Source organism: Sapajus apella, unplaced genomic scaffold (assembly GCF_009761245.1).
Source record: "Sapajus apella isolate SASKATOON/1434 unplaced genomic scaffold, GSC_monkey_1.0 scaffold7, whole genome shotgun sequence".
NCBI classification, from domain to species: Eukaryota; Metazoa; Chordata; class Mammalia; order Primates; family Cebidae; genus Sapajus; species Sapajus apella.
In genome coordinates this window covers 28,183,659-28,190,782 of record NW_022436947.1, presented here as the reverse complement: position 1 = coordinate 28,190,782, position 7,124 = coordinate 28,183,659, and the positions used below count along the sequence as shown (strand labels likewise).

The window sequence follows — 7,124 nt, the reverse complement described above, 5'->3', positions numbered from 1 at the left end:
TTTATTAAATATGTTTTCCTCTCCTTTTCTTTGTCTTTTCCTTGTAGAATACCCATAATATGAATATTTATTCACTTAATGGTATCTCATACATCTGTAGGCTTTCTTCATTTCTTTATGATTAAAACAAATTACTTATTCCAAGTTCTATCAATTTAAAGTTTTTCTGAAGTTATTACAGAAGTCAACACTGAAATTAGAAACAAATTTTCACAGCTGTAGCATTTATAACAAAATCAATATCTACATGACCTTGATGTAAGAGATTTAGGGTGTTTCCATTCTTCAGGCTCCATGAAGAAAGTTTCAAAATCCAAATCCAAGTCAGAAACAGGGGCACTTACAAAGTTATCAATAGAATGGCCCTTCTGAAGCACACCTTCAACCATGAGCAAGGGCTCCTTGCCTCCGCAGTGGACCAGCATCTCCCTGCAATAGCACTTCCTGGTGGCACTGCTAAAAGGATTTTGTAGAAAATATTTCTTCCAAACCATGAAAGTGACTGCCCTTGACATGAGGTAAGAGTAATATTTGGCACCATAGCCCAACAGATAGCTGAACCACAGCTTCCAGGCAGTATTTGGAACATATGGTAAGCCACAGAATTTTTCTTGTCTTTCCTTGATAATGTCTGTGGTTGAATTCCTCAGGGAATACTTCCCATGGTAGATTTGATCCATAGTGGCATAAAAGACCTGAAGTTTTGTATCAGTTGCAGCACAAATCTTTTTCAATTCACAAAGCTGAGACGCCATAATTTTTTGGCAGTGGCTGCCCATTCTGATTATGTCTGGCAAACTGGTTAGCTCCTCAATAATCATTTGCAAAGTACTCCATTAGAATAAAAGGAACCTCTGCAAAATTAACAGGATACCTGGTCCCATTGATGTGTTGGTAATAAGTATGTCCTAGCATTGAATGCATAGCATGTCCCATTTCATGGACAAGATTTTCCATCATTCCAGGAGTTAGCAAAGTTGGTGAACTCCGTGAGGAATGGGGAAGATTCAGCATAAGAACTATGCCTGGGAGTTGATAGTCTCCAGCTTCCTTTAATCTGCCCCCATGGATTGTAAAATGGCAATCCTGATTTTTTTTGTTGTTTTGTTTGTTTATCTGCTTGCTGAAAAAAATAATAGTAAATGCACCCCAACAATGCTTCAGATTCATGAATGACAGCCAGTTTTTGGACACCTTCACACCATACCTCTCCTTTTGCAGGCTGTTCCGCATATAATGAAATCCCCAACAGTTTGTTAAGCAAAATATTCAGGCCTATCATGCTTGCTTCAAGGTAGAAAAACAGGCAACATAAGCCAGACTCAATATTATGTGTTTGTGCACAAATCACACCACTGTGGTAGCAGGGCTCCCAAGGCATTACTTCAGAATTTTGAGGATTCTGTTTCATTTTCATCCCTTCTATATCTCAAAATCTTTTAGAGTTTTTTTAGAAAGTTTATTAGAAAGTTTCCAAGAAACTGCATGACAGTCTCTGGATTTTTAACTATTGATCCTTGGAAAGCCTTGTGGGAAAACAGAATATCCTGCCAACTTTGCCAGAAGATCTCTGTTGCTTAGGAATTTTTCTAAATATTTTAATTGACCAGTATTGGGATAAAGAAAAATTTTGTAAGCAGCTTCTGGCACTAAGTCGTCTGGTGCTTCTGCATGGAGACCATCAATTATGATATGATCCCCATCAGATAAAAGTTATGGTGAATGTGTTCTGGTAAGAGAGCTTCTCAATCTTGTTGAGAAAGTTGGTTGCCATAAGGCATATAGTGCTCAAATCCAAGATTTTAACATTCAGGTTCACTGCTCTTTTACACTTTTTTTTTTGTCTAGATGGATTCTACTAATTTCCAAGTCAAACCTAAACAGTTCAGCCAGTTGCCTGGTTTCTGGACCAAGGAAATTCACAAGTTTGTTTGTTTTTTTCATCAGCTAGTAATTTTTTGCAAACTTTGACATACTTCCAAATTTGTGTTCAACCAAGTCAGCCACTCTGCACAAGAAATCTGAGAACTCATCAAAGATGAGCATAGTCTGGGGTCCAGAATGTGGACGTTCCACAAGCAATTCTGTCTTTCTCAAGGCTTTTTCTTGAGAAATGTTTCTTGAAATATTTCTGGGGCACTGAGCTCAGGACCTCCAAAAAGATCCCAGCACTCACCAAACAGGTCCAAGCGGCTGCCCTGTGGCTTGACATTGAAGGTGGAGCCCACCAGGGACCAGCTGATGCTGACCGTTCTGCAGGATTCTTGGCTCTGAGGCTGCCCCTGCCTGCCTGCTGGCCCTGACCACAGGGCTGCTACTCTGGCTCTGAAGCCACATAGCCTTTGGGCACATAGTGTTCATGGAGCAGCCCCGTGCCCCGCTGCAAGACCCTTGCCCTAGTGCTGCAGCTCCAGCCAGGAGTGCACGTTCTGTATTTTCTTGGCTTTCTTCATTTTTAAAATGCTTTCTTCTTTTTTCTTTTCTTTTCCTTCCTTCCTTTCTTTTGTTCACCTGTGTTATTTCAAAAGACCTGTCTTCAAGTTCAGAAATTATTTCCTCTGCTTGGTCTAGTGTGTTGCTAAAGCTCTTGATTGTATATTGTCATTCCATTGATTCACACCAGAAAGATTTCAGGAAAGCTTTCTTAAGAAAAAGCCTTAAGAAAGACAGAATTGCTTATGGAACATCCACATTCTGGTTCCCAGACTGTGAGCATCTTTGATGAGTTCTCAGATTCCTTGTGCAGAGTGGCTGGCTTGGTTGAACACAATTCTTCAGCTCTAGGATTTCTGTTTGGCTCTTTTTTAATGATATATGTCTTTGGATTTCTCATTCAAATAATTAATTTCCTGATTTCATTGAATTGTCTATCTGTATTTTCTTGTATCTCACTAAGTTTTCCTAATATTATTTAGAATTATTTTTCTGGCACTTGATATATTATGAATGATGTCTATTACTGGAGACATTGTTTTCCTTTGGAGGTGTCATGTTTCCTTTCTCATGTTCAACATGTTCTACATTGATTTATACATATCTGGTGGAGCAGTCGTCTCTTCCAATTTCATGAAGTAGGTTTCATAGGGAATGACTTATTTGCATGAATGGGTCTTAGGGTGTTGACCTTGGTTCTAGGAGGACACTGTAGTATAGTCTCCATGTAGTTTTTTCCAGCTGTAATCCACACTAGTAACATTTATGAGTGTCAGTGGCCTAGGCTATATGGTAGTGTTGTGGCCATGCTGGGAGTGGGCTCTCAAGGTGTGGCCTAGGCTAAGATTTTGATGGTAGTGGTATGGCTATCCTTGGAGTGGGCTCTCCAGGATTTTCTTGGGTTGTGGGACTGTGTGTGTGCACATAGTGGTTCAGTCACCTTGGGGTCTGGCTCACTGAGATTGAGGCCACAGGGTTGTTTGGCTGGGAGCATGGGCACACATTTGCTTGGCTGGCCTTCTGGCATGCCTGCCATGAGTAGACTGTGGTATGTTTCTCAGGCTCAGAACGTAGGCACACAGCTGGTCAGCTGGCTTGGGAGTCTATCTACCAGACAACCCACAGAATTGTTTTTCAGCCCTGAGGCATGGGTGGAAGGCTGCTCAGATGGTCTAAGGGTGTGAGGGGAACCCACTGAAATGTTTCTTAATTTTCGGACACAGGTGTTAGGCTGCTCAGCTGGCTCAGGGTAACCTTTGGGGACTGTTTCTGAGGTCCAGGTCATGGGCTTCAAGCTGCTTGGCCAGCCTGGGGTTGTGCCCACCAGAAGCCAGACTGTGGGACTGTGTCTCAGATCTTGATTGCAGATGCAGGGCCATTGGGCAGGCTAGGAACATGTCTGCTGGGGAGTGGGAGAACACCACAGGGACAGGGCTATTATTTAGGTCCTGAGCAGAAGTACTCAGCCTGCTCCACCAGCCTGATATGTGCATTAGCTGTTCAAAAGTTTAGATGCCTCTGCCACTTCAAGGAGGGTGTGCAGTGGTTTGGCTGGCTCAAGGTTGAGTTCATCCTGGGTGCGACTGCCAGACTGTTCATTCAGCTGGAAGTTTGGCAGCAGGAATGGGTGAGTTTCCTTGTTGTGCAAGACCAGAGTCACAGCCTACCCTGGGCCTGAGCTTTGTGCAGATGGAGTTGTGGCATTCAGCCACCTGTGTATGCTTGGTGAAATTAAGATGAAGCCCCAGTATTGGAGGGGAACAGTGGCTACTAGCCATCAGAACAAGGTGCACTACAGAGGTGGCTCTATTCTCATGATACCATGCTGCACCTACTTGTTTTGCAGAGGGTGAGTTGTGGGTGGAAAGAACACATGTCATGCCCTTAAACTGGGGCAATGCAGCTGTATGAATTCCTGGCAGTTCTCCAAACTGGGCTCAGGGCTTGCAAAGAGCATGTGATTCTCCTGTAGTAAGGACTGTGGGTGTTTGTGGTGGCAATGGCAACTAGTCTTTTGCTACCTTTCCACCTGAAATAGTAAGTTCCTTTTGATTCCAGGCAGATTCAATCTGAGCAGGGGAGATGGTTGCAGATACCTCCATGCCGCCCTCCTGGATTTCCAACCAATCACCACAGGTGCATCTCCACTCCCTCGCTGCATGCCAGCACTCTCCCTTCAACACATCAGTAAAATCTTGGCTGGCTGTTTGTTGCCTTGGTCCTTTATTGTGAGAGGGATGAGTGTCAAGCATCTCTAGTCAGCCATTTTGCTGATATCACTTCCTTACTTTTACATAAAAGCAATAATTATTTCCTTGGCTTGTAAGAGAGCTGAAAGTTAAATTTCATTTGAGAATATAATCCCAGGCTCCCAGTATAATGATAGAACTAGCAATCTTTCTATCATTCTTTTAAATTTATTTTTAATTTTCCAATAGCGAATCATTAAATAATCCACACTTCCCATTGAGCGTAGTTTTTAAGCTGCTAGCACCACCATCGTCATTTTATTTACCAAGCTAACAAATAGAAAATTAGACCTAGAATCTGGCCTTTCCAACCCACATGATACCTGCAGTCACAGGTCTAACACAGTTCATCTACACCATAAAAAGGAGCAAATTACAATTTTTACAATAAACATATTTTGCCAAAAATAAAGGAATAAAGTAGTATCTTACATGTCTCCTTGTTAAAAGAAACTTTGCTTTTTAAAAAAGTATTTTTTTTCTTGCTTCCAGTGGAGTTAGAGAAATTTTAACAAAAAATGACTATCGAGGGAAGATCTTTATATTAATAGCTCTGGAAGAGTGTTGTGACTGTCTTACGAGGCAAGCTGCTTCACGTAAGTGAAGATAAGAGACATGGCCTGTCTCCATTGTAACCATTAAGATCTTGTCAGGATATAGTAGTCACACTACTTATCTAACAGAAAATATAAAGTAAGGAATTTTTAACTAGGTATAAAGTTGTTAGGTACCTAAAAAGGCAAAAAGGAAACATAAAGCAACTGCAGGAGCAGATACCAGCCCTAGGGCTGGGGGAACAAAGGCAAGAGGTTGCACATACAGGTTTGAGTATTTCTTATCCAAAATGCTTGGGACCAGAAATGTTTCTGATTTCAGATTTCTTCAGATTTTGGAATATTTGCATATACATAATGAGATACCTTGGGGATGGCACCCAAGTCTAAACATGGAATTCACTATGTTCCATATACATATATATATATATATGTAGCCTGAAGATAATTTTTATAAGATTTTAAATAATTTTGTGGATGAAACCAAGTTTTGACTGTATTTTGGCCGCGACTCATCACATGAGGTGAACTGTGAAAACTTCCACCTATGGTATCATGTCAGCCCTCAAAGATTCAGATTTTGGAGCATTTAAAATTTCACGTTGTTGAATTAGGTATGTTCAATCTGTATTAAAACTTGGAAGCTTGGAGTCAAGCAGTCTTGAAACTCAGATCTCTAAAAGGGGTCTTTAGACAGCTAGTTTTTGTGTCTCTAAGGAGGTGCAAAAAGGCTGGTTCTATAAGAGTTGTGATGGGAAGGACTTGCCCTCTCAGGGTGAGGCAGCATTGTTGGGCAGAATTGCCTTCCTAGGGTGAAAAAGAATTGTAGGGTTGATGCTTCCCAGAAGAGGAAGCAGGCAAGAGCAAGTAGTTCTTTCTTCCTCTCTTCCCTTTGTGTTCTCCTTCTAAACAGCCTCCTCTCATCACCATAATTGGCAGAAATTAAGAGGGAGCCAGCTGGAATGTGGTTTGTAAAGTCTCAGTTCCAGCATCATGTAGCACAAAATGGATAGATTTGGTGCTGAGATATAAAAACTTAGTAACTGGCACATTCACTTAATTCTAAATAAAATGTTTCCACCACCTAGCCAATATCTTTGTTTCATGTGTTCTTTATATTATCAGAATGTTTTGACATGAAATAATCAAATATTATTCTAAAGTGTTTTCTTATCATTTTAACCAAGGCTGAATCAATGTTAATTTTTACTTCTTTCTTTCTATTATTATCGGGGAGGGAAGAGGGGTGTACACAGGGATTAATTGGGAAGAGTGGAAAGATTACTTTTAATTTCTATAGTAGACATACTACTATTATTGCTGACCACCTGAAATATGTTGGAGATACATGGAGTATAAATAAATAAAACTCAGCTGTGCCGACTGATGAGCGACTCTCAACAATTCCCCAATTGTCTAACCTTGGGGTGGGGGCAGGAATGTACAATTTTACTGGTGAAGAATTAGTAGCAGGAGATGATGGAAGAAAGATAGTCTGATAGTCTGAGCAGACACACACAACATCTCTTCAGTCTCAATTCTGTTTTTCATTCACGCAAAGGCTACCAGCCCAAACACAGTGCCTTCCGATTTCTGGGCAAAAAGCCACTTGGGAGATAGAGAGAACAACAGAGGAAGTACAAAGTTAAAGTGAAAGTGCAAGTTAAGATTCCCTTAAATTAAAATCAAGATGGAAATAATTTTATTTTGAGAACCTTCAGAGAATACTGCTGAATAATCTATGGTTCCTTAATACAAGAAGGGGTCTTCAATTATCCTATTTCCTTTAACTGAGATTTTAAAATTAATAGTGTCTTTTTCAATTTAGAAATGAAAGAAACTTTAAAATTGCTGCAAAAATATATACTGTTACTCTTGTTACATGATG

General features: G+C 40.6%; 1 pseudogene; it reads right to left on the bottom strand.

Moving 5' to 3' along the window:
* Positions 1–236: 236 nt before the first annotated feature.
* Positions 237–5,299, bottom strand: LOC116550066 (annotated as a pseudogene).
* Positions 5,300–7,124: the final 1,825 nt, after the last annotated feature.